The sequence below is a fragment of the Urocampus carinirostris genome, unplaced genomic scaffold (assembly GCF_059441175.1).
Source record: "Urocampus carinirostris isolate Australia breed hairy pipefish unplaced genomic scaffold, RoL_Ucar_1.0 HiC_scaffold_28, whole genome shotgun sequence".
NCBI classification, from domain to species: Eukaryota; Metazoa; Chordata; class Actinopteri; order Syngnathiformes; family Syngnathidae; genus Urocampus; species Urocampus carinirostris.
This window is the reverse complement of record NW_028283135.1, coordinates 179120-191941: the sequence shown is the minus strand read 5'-3', so window position 1 is coordinate 191941 and position 12822 is coordinate 179120.

The window sequence follows — 12822 nt, the reverse complement described above, 5'->3', positions numbered from 1 at the left end:
AATGAGTGCCCTCCGATGGCGTTTTTGCGGCAATGCAGCTACCATTGGAAATACATCGAGCCGTTGGAAATGAACGGCAGCCGATTTAATGAGTGTCTCCCGTGGCGTTTTTGCGGCAATGCAGCTACCAATGGAAATACATTCCGCCGTTTGAGTGCCCTCCGGTAGCGTTTTTGGGGCAATGAAGCTACTATTGGAAATACGTCAAGCTGTTCGAAATGAACAGCCGCCGATTTAATGGGTGCCCTCCGGTGGCGTTCTTGCGCCAATGCAGCTACCATTGGAAATAAGTCCAGCCGTTGGAAATGAACGGCCGCCAATTAAATGAGTGCCCTCCGGTAGCGTTTTTGGGGCAATGAAGCTACCATTGGAAATACGTCAAGCTGTTCGAAATGAACAGCCGCCGATTTGATGAGTGCCCTCCGGTGGCGTTTTTGGGGCAATGCAGCTACCATTGGAAATACATCCAGCTGTTGGAAATGAACGGCAGCCGATTTAATGAGTGCCTCCGGTGGCGTTTTTGCGGCAATGCAGCTGCCATTGGAAATACAATAAGCCGTTGGAAATGAACGGCAGCCGATTTAATGAGTTTCTCCAGTGGCGTTTTTGCGGCAATGCAGCTACCATTGGAAATACATCCAGCCGTTCGAAATGAACCGCCGCCGATTTAATGAGTGTCCTCTGGTAGCGTTTTTGGGGCACTGAAGCTACCATTGGAAATACATCAAGCAGTTCGAAATGAACAGACGCCGATTTAATGAGTGCCCTCCGGTGGCGTTCTTGCGGCAATGCAGCTACCAATGGAAATACATGGAGCCGTTGGAAATGAACGGCATTCGATTTAATGAGTGCCCTCCGATGGCGTTTTTGCGGCAATGCAGCTACCATTGGAAATACATCGAGCCGTTGGAAATGAACGGCAGCCGATTTAATGAGTGTCTCCCGTGGCGTTTTTGCGGCAATGCAGCTACCATTGGAAATACATTCCGCCGTTTGAGTGCCCTCCGGTAGCGTTTTTGGGGCAATGAAGCTACTATTGGAAATACGTCAAGCTGTTCGAAATGAACAGCCGCCGATTTAATGGGTGCCCTCCGGTGGCGTTCTTGCGCCAATGCAGCTACCATTGGAAATAAGTCCAGCCGTTGGAAATGAACGGCCGCCGATTTAATGAATGCCCTCCGGTCGCTTTTTGCGCCATTGCATCTACCATTGGCCATACATACAGCCGTTCAAATTGAAGGCCCGCCGATTTAATTAGTGCCCTCCAGGCGCATTTTTGAGGCAATGTAGCTACCATTGGAAATACGTCAAGCCGTTCGAAATGAACTGCCGCCGATTTAATGAGTGCCCTTCAGTGGCGTTCTTGCGGCAATGCAGCTACCATTGGACATACATCCAACCATTCGAAATGAACGGCCGCCGATTTAATGAGTTCCCTCCGGTGGCGTTTTTGCGGCAATGCAGCTACTATTGGAAATACATCGAGCAGTTAGAAATTAACGGCCGCCGATTAAATGAGTGCCCTCCGGTGGCGTTTTTGCGGCAATGCAACTACCAGTGGAAATACATCCAGCCGTTGGAAATGAACGGCTGCCGATTTAAAGTTGTGCACTCCAGTGGCATTTTTGCAGCAATGCAGCTACCATTGGAAATACATCCAGCCATTCGAAATGATCGCCTGCCAATTTAATGAGTGCACACCGGTTGCATTTTCGGGGGAATGCAGCTACCTTTAAAAATACATTGAGCCGTTAGAAATGAACGGCCGCCAATTTAATGAGTGCCCTTCAGTGGCGTTCTTGCGGCAATGCAGCTACCATTGGACATACATCCAACCATTCGAAATGAACGGCCGCCGATTTAATGAGTACCCTCCGGTGGCGTTTTTGCGGCAATGCAGCTACTATTGGAAATACATCGAGCCGTTGGAAATTAACAGTCGCCGATTTAATGAGTGCCCTCCGGTGGCGTTCTTGCGACAATGCAGCGACTATTGGAAATACATCCAGCCGTTGGAAATGAACGGCCGCCGATTCAATGAGTGCCCTCCGGTGGCGTTCTTGCGGCAATGCATCTACCATTGGAAATACATGCAGCCGTTCGAAATTAACGCTCACCGATTTAATGAGTGCACTTCGGTTGCGTTTTTGGGGCAATCTAGCTACCTTTAAAAATACATTTAGCCTTTGGAAATGAACGGCCGCCAATTTACTGAGTGCCCTCCGGTGGTGTTCTTGCGGCAATGCAGCTTCCATTGGAATACATCCAGCCGTTCGAAATGAACACCCACCGATTTAATGAGTGCACTCCGGTTGCGTTTTTGGGGCAATGCATGTACCTTTAAAAATACATTGAGCCGTTAGAAATGAACGGCCGCCAATTAAATGAGTGCCCTCCGGTGGCGTTTTAGCGGCAATGCAGCTACCATTGGAAATACATCCAGCCGTTGGAAATGAACGGCAGCCGATTGAATGAGTGTCTCCGGTGTCGTTTTTGTGTTAATGCAGCTACCATTGGAAATACAATGAGTCGTTGGAAATGAATGGCCGCCAATTTAATGAGTGCCCTCCGGTGGCGTTTTTGCGGCAATGCAACCACCATTTGAAAAACTTCGTGAAGTTGGAAATGAATGACCGCCGATTAAATGAGTGCCCTCGGTGGCGTTTTCATGGCAATGCAGCTACCATTGGAAATACATCCAGCCGTTGGAAACCAACGGCAGCCGATTTAATGAGTGTCTCCAGTGGCGTTTTTGCGGCAATGCAGCTACCATTGGAAATACAATGAGCCGTTGGAAATGAACGGCCGTCGATTTAATCAGTTCCCTCCGGTGGCGTTTTTGCTGCAATGCAGCTGCCATTGGAAATACATCGAGCCGTTAGAAATGAACGCCCGCCAATTTAATGAGTTCTCTCCAGTGGCGTTTTGGGGCAATGCAGCTACCATTGGAAATACATCGAGCCGTTCGAAATTAACCGCCGCCGATTTAATGAGTGCCCTCCGGTGGCGTTTTTGGGGCAATGAAGCTCCCATTGGAAATACGTCAAGCTGTTCGAAATGAACAGCCGCCGATTTAATGAGTGCCCTCCGGTGGCGTTCTTGCGGCAATGCAGCTACCATTGGAAATACAATGAGCCGTTGGAAATGAATGGCCGCCAATTTAATGAGTGCCCTCCGGTGGCGTTTTTGGGGCAATGCAACCACCATTTGAAAAACTTCGTGAAGTTGGAAATGAATGACCGCCGATTAAATGAGTGCCCTCGGTGGCGTTTTTACGGCAATGCAGCTACCATTGGAAATACATCGAGCCGTTAGAAATGAACGGCCGCCAATTAAATGAGTGCCCTCCGGTGGCGTTTTAGCGGCAATGCAGCTACCATTGGAAATACATCCAGCCGTTGGAAATGAACGGCAGCCGATTGAATGAGTGTTTCCGGTGGCGTTTTTGTGTTAATGCAGCTACCATTGGAAATACAATGAGCCGTTGGAAATGAATGGCCGCCAATTTAATGAGTGCCCTCCGGTGGCGTTTTTGGGGCAATGCAACCACCATTTGAAAAACTTCGTGAAGTTGGAAATGAATGACCGCCGATTAAATGAGTGCCCTCGGTGGCGTTTTTACGGCAATGCAGCTACCATTGGAAATACATCCAGCCGTTGGAAACGAACGGCAGCCGATTTAATGAGTGTCTCCAGTGGCGTTTTTGCGGCAATGCAGCTACCATTGGAAATACAATGAGCCGTTGGAAATGAACGGCCGTCGATTTAATCAGTTCCCTCCGGTGGCGTTTTTGCTGCAATGCAGCTGCCATTGGAAATACATCGAGCCGTTAGAAATGAACGCCCGCCGATTTTAATGAGTTCCCTCCAGTGGCGTTTTGGGGCAATGCAGCTACCATTGGAAATACATCGAGCCGTTCGAAATTAACCGCCGCTGATTTAATGAGTGCCCTCCGGTGGCGTTTTTGGGGCAATGAAGCTCCCATTGGAAATACGTCAAGCTGTTCGAAATGAACAGCCGCCGATTTGATGAGTGCCCTCCGGTGGCGTTTTCGGGGCAATGCAGCTACCATTGGAAATACATCCAGCCGTTGGAAATGAACGCCCGCCGATTTTAATGAGTTCCCTCCAGTGGCGTTTTGGGGCAATGCAGCTGCCATTGGAAATACATCGAGCCGTTAGAAATGAACGCCCGCCGATTTTAATGAGTTCCCTCCAGTGGCGTTTTGGGGCAATGCAGCTACCATTGGAAATACATCGAGCCGTTCGAAATTAACCGCCGCTGATTTAATGAGTGCCCTCCGGTGGCGTTTTTGGGGCAATGAAGCTCCCATTGGAAATACGTCAAGCTGTTCGAAATGAACAGCCGCCGATTTGATGAGTGCCCTCCGGTGGCGTTTTCGGGGCAATGCAGCTACCATTGGAAATACATCCAGCCGTTGGAAATGAACGGCAAACGATTAAATGAGTGTCTCCGGTGGCGTTTTTTGTGGCAATGCAGCTACCATTGGAAATACAATGAGCCGTTGAAAATGAACAGCCGCCGATTTAATGAGTGCCCTCCGGTGGCGTTCTTGCGGCAATGCAGCTACCAATGAAAATACATCGAGCCGTTGTAAATGAACGGCATTCGATTTAATGAGTGCCATCCGATGGCGTTTTTGCGGCAATGCAGCTACCATTGGAAATACATCGAGCCGTTGTAAATGAACGGCAGCCGATTTAATGAGTGTCTCCGGTGGCGTTTTTGCAGCAATGCAACTACCATTCGAAATACAATGAGCCGTTGGAAATGAACGGCCGCCAATTCAATGAGTGCCCTCCGGTGGCGTTCTTGCGGCAATGCAGCTACCATTGGAAATACATCCTGCCGTTCGAAATGAACGTCTACCAATTTAATGATGCACACCGGTTGCATTTTTGGGGGAATGCAGCTAACTTTCAAAATACATTGAGCCGTTAGAAATGAACCGCCACCAATTTAATGAGTGCCTTGGTGGCGTTTTTGCGGCAATGCAGCTACCGTTGGACATGCATCCAATCATTCGAAATGAACGGCCGCCGATTTAATGAATGCCCTCCGGTGGCCTTTTTGGGCAATGCAGCTACCATTGGAAATACATCGAGCTGTTGGAAATTAACAGCCGCCGATTTAATGAGTGCCCTCCGGTCGCTTTTTGCGGCAATGCAGCTACCATTGGAAATACAATGAGCCGTTGGAAATGAACGGCCGTCGATTTAATCAGTTCCCTCCGGTGGCGTTTTTGCTGCAATGCAGCTGCCATTGGAAATACATCGAGCCGTTAGAAATGAACGCCCGCCAATTTAATGAGTTCTCTCCAGTGGCGTTTTGGGGCAATGCAGCTACCATTGGAAATACATCGAGCCGTTCGAAATTAACCGCCGCCGATTTAATGAGTGCCCTCCGGTGGCGTTTTTGGGGCAATGAAGCTCCCATTGGAAATACGTCAAGCTGTTCGAAATGAACAGCCGCCGATTTAATGAGTGCCCTCCGGTGGCGTTCTTGCGGCAATGCAGCTACCATTGGAAATACAATGAGCCGTTGGAAATGAATGGCCGCCAATTTAATGAGTGCCCTCCGGTGGCGTTTTTGGGGCAATGCAACCACCATTTGAAAAACTTCGTGAAGTTGGAAATGAATGACCGCCGATTAAATGAGTGCCCTCGGTGGCGTTTTTACGGCAATGCAGCTACCATTGGAAATACATCGAGCCGTTAGAAATGAACGGCCGCCAATTAAATGAGTGCCCTCCGGTGGCGTTTTAGCGGCAATGCAGCTACCATTGGAAATACATCCAGCCGTTGGAAATGAACGGCAGCCGATTGAATGAGTGTTTCCGGTGGCGTTTTTGTGTTAATGCAGCTACCATTGGAAATACAATGAGCTGTTGGAAATGAATGGCCGCCAATTTAATGAGTGCCCTCCGGTGGCGTTTTTGGGGCAATGCAACCACCATTTGAAAAACTTCGTGAAGTTGGAAATGAATGACCGCCGATTAAATGAGTGCCCTCGGTGGCGTTTTTACGGCAATGCAGCTACCATTGGAAATACATCCAGCCGTTGGAAACGAACGGCAGCCGATTTAATGAGTGTCTCCAGTGGCGTTTTTGCGGCAATGCAGCTACCATTGGAAATACAATGAGCCGTTGGAAATGAACGGCCGTCGATTTAATCAGTTCCCTCCGGTGGCGTTTTTGCTGCAATGCAGCTGCCATTGGAAATACATCGAGCCGTTAGAAATGAACGCCCGCCGATTTTAATGAGTTCCCTCCAGTGGCGTTTTGGGGCAATGCAGCTACCATTGGAAATACATCGAGCCGTTCGAAATTAACCGCCGCTGATTTAATGAGTGCCCTCCGGTGGCGTTTTTGGGGCAATGAAGCTCCCATTGGAAATACGTCAAGCTGTTCGAAATGAACAGCCGCCGATTTGATGAGTGCCCTCCGGTGGCGTTTTCGGGGCAATGCAGCTACCATTGGAAATACATCCAGCCGTTGGAAATGAACGCCCGCCGATTTTAATGAGTTCCCTCCAGTGGCGTTTTGGGGCAATGCAGCTGCCATTGGAAATACATCGAGCCGTTAGAAATGAACGCCCGCCGATTTTAATGAGTTCCCTCCAGTGGCGTTTTGGGGCAATGCAGCTACCATTGGAAATACATCGAGCCGTTCGAAATTAACCGCCGCTGATTTAATGAGTGCCCTCCGGTGGCGTTTTTGGGGCAATGAAGCTCCCATTGGAAATACGTCAAGCTGTTCGAAATGAACAGCCGCCGATTTGATGAGTGCCCTCCGGTGGCGTTTTCGGGGCAATGCAGCTACCATTGGAAATACATCCAGCCGTTGGAAATGAACGGCAAACGATTAAATGAGTGTCTCCGGTGGCGTTTTTTGTGGCAATGCAGCTACCATTGGAAATACAATGAGCCGTTGAAAATGAACAGCCGCCGATTTAATGAGTGCCCTCCGGTGGCGTTCTTGCGGCAATGCAGCTACCAATGAAAATACATCGAGCCGTTGTAAATGAACGGCATTCGATTTAATGAGTGCCATCCGATGGCGTTTTTGCGGCAATGCAGCTACCATTGGAAATACATCGAGCCGTTGTAAATGAACGGCAGCCGATTTAATGAGTGTCTCCGGTGGCGTTTTTGCAGCAATGCAACTACCATTCGAAATACAATGAGCCGTTGGAAATGAACGGCCGCCAATTCAATGAGTGCCCTCCGGTGGCGTTCTTGCGGCAATGCAGCTACCATTGGAAATACATCCTGCCGTTCGAAATGAACGTCTACCAATTTAATGATGCACACCGGTTGCATTTTTGGGGGAATGCAGCTAACTTTCAAAATACATTGAGCCGTTAGAAATGAACCGCCACCAATTTAATGAGTGCCTTGGTGGCGTTTTTGCGGCAATGCAGCTACCGTTGGACATGCATCCAATCATTCGAAATGAACGGCCGCCGATTTAATGAATGCCCTCCGGTGGCCTTTTTGGGCAATGCAGCTACCATTGGAAATACATCGAGCTGTTGGAAATTAACAGCCGCCGATTTAATGAGTGCCCTCCGGTCGCTTTTTGCGGCAATGCAGCTACCATTGGAAATACATCGTGCCGTTGGAAATGAATGGCAGCCGATTTAATGAGTGTCTCCGGTGGCGTTTTTGCAGCAATGCAGCTACCATTGGAAATACAATGAGCCGTTGGAAATGAACGGCTGCCGATTTAATGAGTGCCCTCCGGTGGCGTTCTTGCGGCAATGCAGCTACCATTGGAAATACATCCAGCCGTTCGAAATGAACAGCCGCCGATTTAATGAGTGCCCTCCGGTGGCGTTATTGCGGCAATGCAGCTACCAATGGAAATACATCGAGCCGTTAGAAATGAACGGCCGCCAATTAAATGAGTGCCCTCCGGTGGCGTTTTAGCGGCAATGCAGCTACCATTGGAAATACATCCAGCCGTTGGAAATGAACGGCAGCCGATTGAATGAGTGTCTCCGGTGGCGTTTTTGTGTTAATGCAGCTACCATTGGAAATACAATGAGCCGTTGGAAATGAATGGCCGCCAATTTAATGAGTGCCCTCCGGTGGCGTTTTTGGGGCAATGCAACCACCATTTGAAAAACTTCGTGAAGTTGGAAATGAATGACCGCCGATTAAATGAGTGCCCTCGGTGGCGTTTTTACGGCAATGCAGCTACCATTGGAAATACATCCAGCCGTTGGAAACGAACGGCAGCCGATTTAATGAGTGTCTCCAGTGGCGTTTTTGCGGCAATGCAGCTACCATTGGAAATACAATGAGCCGTTGGAAATGAACGGCCGTCGATTTAATCAGTTCCCTCCGGTGGCGTTTTTGCTGCAATGCAGCTGCCATTGGAAATACATCGAGCCGTTCGAAATTAACCGCCGCCGATTTAATGAGTGCCCTCCGGTGGCGTTTTTGGGGCAATGAAGCTCCCATTGGAAATACGTCAAGCTGTTCGAAATGAACAGCCGCCGATTTAATGAGTGCCCTCCGGTGGCGTTCTTGCGGCAATGCAGCTACCATTGGAAATACATCCAGCCGTTGGAAATGAACGGCCGCCGATTTAATGAGTGCCCTCCGGTGGCGTTATTGCGGCAATGCTGCTACCAATGGAAATACATCGAGCCGTTGGAAATGAACGGCATTTGATTTAATGAGTGCCCTCCGATGGCGTTTTTGCGGCAATGCAGCTACCATTGGAAATACATCGAGCCGTTGTAAATGAACGGCAGCTGATTTAATGAGTGCCCTGGGTGGCGTATTTGCGGCAATGCAGCTACCATCGGAAATACATTGAGCCCTTTGAAATGAACAGCCACTGATTTATTAAGAACCCTCCGGTGGCGTTTTTAGGGCAATGCAGCTACCATTGGAAATACATCCAAACATTCGAAATGAACGGCCGCCAATTTAAATGAGTGCCCTCCGTGGCGTTTTTGCGGCAATGGAGCTACCATTGGAAATACTTCGTGCCGTTGGAAATGAACGGCCGCCGATTAAATGAGTGCCCTGGGTGGCGTATTTGCGGCAATGCAGGTACCATCGGAAATACATCGAGCCGTTTGAAATGAACAGCCACCGATTTAATAAGTACCCTCCTGTGGGTTTTTTGCGGAAATGCAGCTACCATTGGAAATACATCCAGCCGTTGGAAATGAACGGCAGCCGATTTAATGAGTGTCTCCGGTGAAGTTTTTGCGGCAATGGAGCTACCATCGGAAATACATCCAGCCGTTTGAAATGAACGGCTGCCGATTTAATAAGTGCTCTCCGGTGGCGTTTTTCGGGCAATGCAACTACCATTGGAAATACTTTGTGCCGTTGGAAATGAACGGCTGCCGATTATTTGAGTGTCCTCGGTGGCGTATTTGCGGCAATGCAGCTACCATTGGAATTACATCCAGCCGTTTGAAATGAACAGCCACTGATTTAATAAGTGCCCTCCGGTGGCGTTTTTTGCGGAAATGCAGCAACCATTGGAAATACATCCAGCCGTTCGAAATGAACCGCCGCCGATTTAATGATTGCCCTCCGGTAGCGTTTTTGGGGCAATGAAGCTACCATTGGAAATACGTCAAGCCGTTCGAAATGAACAGCCGCCGATTTGATGAGTGCCCTCCGGTGGCGTTTTCGGGGCAATGCAGCTACCATTGGAAATACAATGAGCCGTTGTAAATGAACGGCATTCGATTTAATGAGTGTCTCCGGTGGCGTTTTTTGTGGCAACGCAGCTACCATTGGAAATACAATGAGCCGTTGAAAATGAACAGCCGCCGATTTAATGAGTGCCCTCCGATGGCGTTTTTGCGGCAATGCAGCTACCATTGGAAATACATCGAGCCGTTGTAAATGAACGGCATTCGATTTAATGAGTGTCTCTGGTGGCGTTTTTGCAGCAATGCAACTACCATTCGAAATACAATGAGCCGTTGGAAATGAACGGCCGCCAATTCAATGAGTGCCCTCCGGTGGCGTTCTTGCGGCAATGCAGCTACCATTGGAAATACATCCTGCCGTTCGAAATGAACGTCTACCAATTTAATGATGCACACCGGTTGCATTTTTGGGGGAATGCAGCTACCTTTCAAAATACATTGAGCCGTTAGAAATTAACCGCCACCAATTTAATGAGTGCCTTGGTGGCGTTTTTGCGGCAATGCAGCTACCATTGGACATGCATCCAATCATTCGAAATGAACGGCCGCCGATTTAATGAGTGCCCTCCGGTGGCCTTTTTGGGCAATGCAGCTACCATTGGAAATACATCGAGCTGTTGGAAATTAACAGCCGCCGATTTAATGAGTGCCCTCCGGTCGCTTTTTGCGGCAATGCAGCTACCATTGGAAATACATCGTGCCGTTCGAAATGAATGGCAGCCGATTTAATGAGTGTCTCCGGTGGCGTTTTTGCAGCAATGCAGCTACCATTGGAAATACAATGAGCCGTTGGAAATGAACGGCTGCCGATTTAATGAGTGCCCTCCGGTGGCGTTCTTGCGGCAATGCAGCTACCATTGGAAATCATCCAGCCGTTGGAAATGAACGGCCGCCGATTTAATGAGTGCCCTCCGGTCGCTTTTTTTGGCAATGCAGCTACCATTGGAAATACAATGAGCTGTTCGAAATGAACATCCGCCAATTTAATGAGTGCCCTCCGGTGGCGTTCTTGCGTCAATGCAGCTACCATTGGAAATACATCCAGCCGTTCGAAAACAACGCCCGCCGATCTACAGGGAGTGCAGAATTATTTGGCAAGTTGTATTTTTGAGGATTAATTTTATTATTGAACAACAACCATGTTCTTAATGAACCCAAAAGTCTCTTAATATCAAAGCTGAATATTTTGGAAGTTGGAGTGGGGCTTTTTTAGTTTAGCTATTTTAGGAGGATATCTGTGTGTGCAGGTGACTATTACTGTGCATAATTATTAGGCAACTTAACAAAAAACAAATCTATACCCATTTCAATTATTTATTTTCATCAGGGAAACCAATATAACATCTCAACATTCACAAATATACATTTCTGACATTCAAAAACAAAACAAAAACAAATCAGTGACCAATATAGCCACCTTTCTTTGCAAGGACACTCAAAAGCCTGCCATCCATGGATTCTGTCAGTGCTTTGATCTGTTCACGATCAACATTGCGTGCAGCAGCGACCACAGCCTCCCAGACACTGTTCAGAGAGGTGTACTGTTTTCCCTCCTTGTAAATCTCACATTTGATGAGGGACCACAGGTTCTCTATGGGGTTCAGATCAGGTGAACAAGGAGGCCATGTCATTAGTTTTTCTTCTTTTAGACCCTTTCTTGCCAGCCACGCTGTGGAGTACTTGGATGCGTGTGATGGAGCGTTGTCCTGCATGAAAATCATGTTTTTCTTGAAGGATGCGGACTTCTTCCTGTACCACTGCTTGAAGAAGGTGTCTTCCAGAAACTGGCAGTAGGACTGGGAGTTGAGCTTGAGTCCATCCTCAACCCGAAAAGGCCCCACAAGCTCATCTTTGAGGATACCAGCCCATACCAGTACCCCACCTCCACCTTGCTGGCGTCTGAGGCGGACTGGAGCTCTCTGCCCTTTACCGATCCAGCCACGGGCCCATCCATCTGGCCCATCAAGACTCACTCTCATTTCATCAGTCCATAAAACTTTAGAAAAAATTTTCTTGGCCGAGTCTTGACGTTTCAGTTTGTGTGTCTTGTTCAGTGGTGGTCGTTTTTCAGCCTTTCTTACCTTGGCCATGTCTCTGAGTATTGCACACCTTGTGCTTTTGGGCACTCCAGTGATGTTGCAGCTCTGAAATATGGCAAAACTGGTGGCAAGTGGCATCTTGGCAGTTGTACGCTTGACTTTTCTCAGTTCACGGGCAGTTATTTTGCGCCTTGGTTTTTCTGCACGCTTCTTGCGACCCTGTTGACTATTTTGAATGTAACGCTTGATTGTTCAATGATCACGCTTCAGAAGCTTGGCAATTTTAAGAGTGCTGCATCCCTCTGCAAGATATCTCACTATTTTTGACTTTTCAGAGCCTGTCAAGTCCCTCTTCTGACCCATTTTGCCAAAGGAAAGGAAGTTGCCTAATAATTATGCACACCTGATATAGGGTGTTGATGTCATTAGATCACACCCCTTCTCATTACAGAGATGCACATCACCTGATATGCTTAATTGGTAGTAGGCTTTCGAGCCTATACAGCTTGGAGTAAGACAACATGCATAAAGAGGATGTGGTCAAAATACTCATTTGCCTAATAATTCTGCACTCCTTGTACATGAACTGTGAGCTGAACAACATCAAATGGCTCATTTAAAGGTTGTTCAGCATGGAAACACTTTTAATGTGTCCTTTTTGTTTTGTTTTATGTCAATACCACCTGGCTCATTTGTCATTGAAAATTTCTCTGACTTAGGCACTCATTTGTTGTCAGACAACAATAAGTGCTTCTTGTTGGGGCAATTTTGTTGACTTTGTGCAAGGATTGGTCAGAAATTAACATGTTTCTTCAGTGACAGGATTCAATTGTCCACAAGTGAACGTGTTCATCTTACAAGGTGTCTACACACTGCAGGGATTTCCGATCTGATCTCATTTTTAGTTCACACAGCTCTACTGGAAGCACTGACTTAAACTATTTCTGTGGTAAGTTATTTGGTTTAGGTGATGTTTACGCACAAGTGCCTTGCCCCATTCAAGAAAGCTCGGCTAAGCTATCTTTTAAGGAAGAACTACTCGCTAAAAGCCGCTGCATATTTGGGATAATGTTT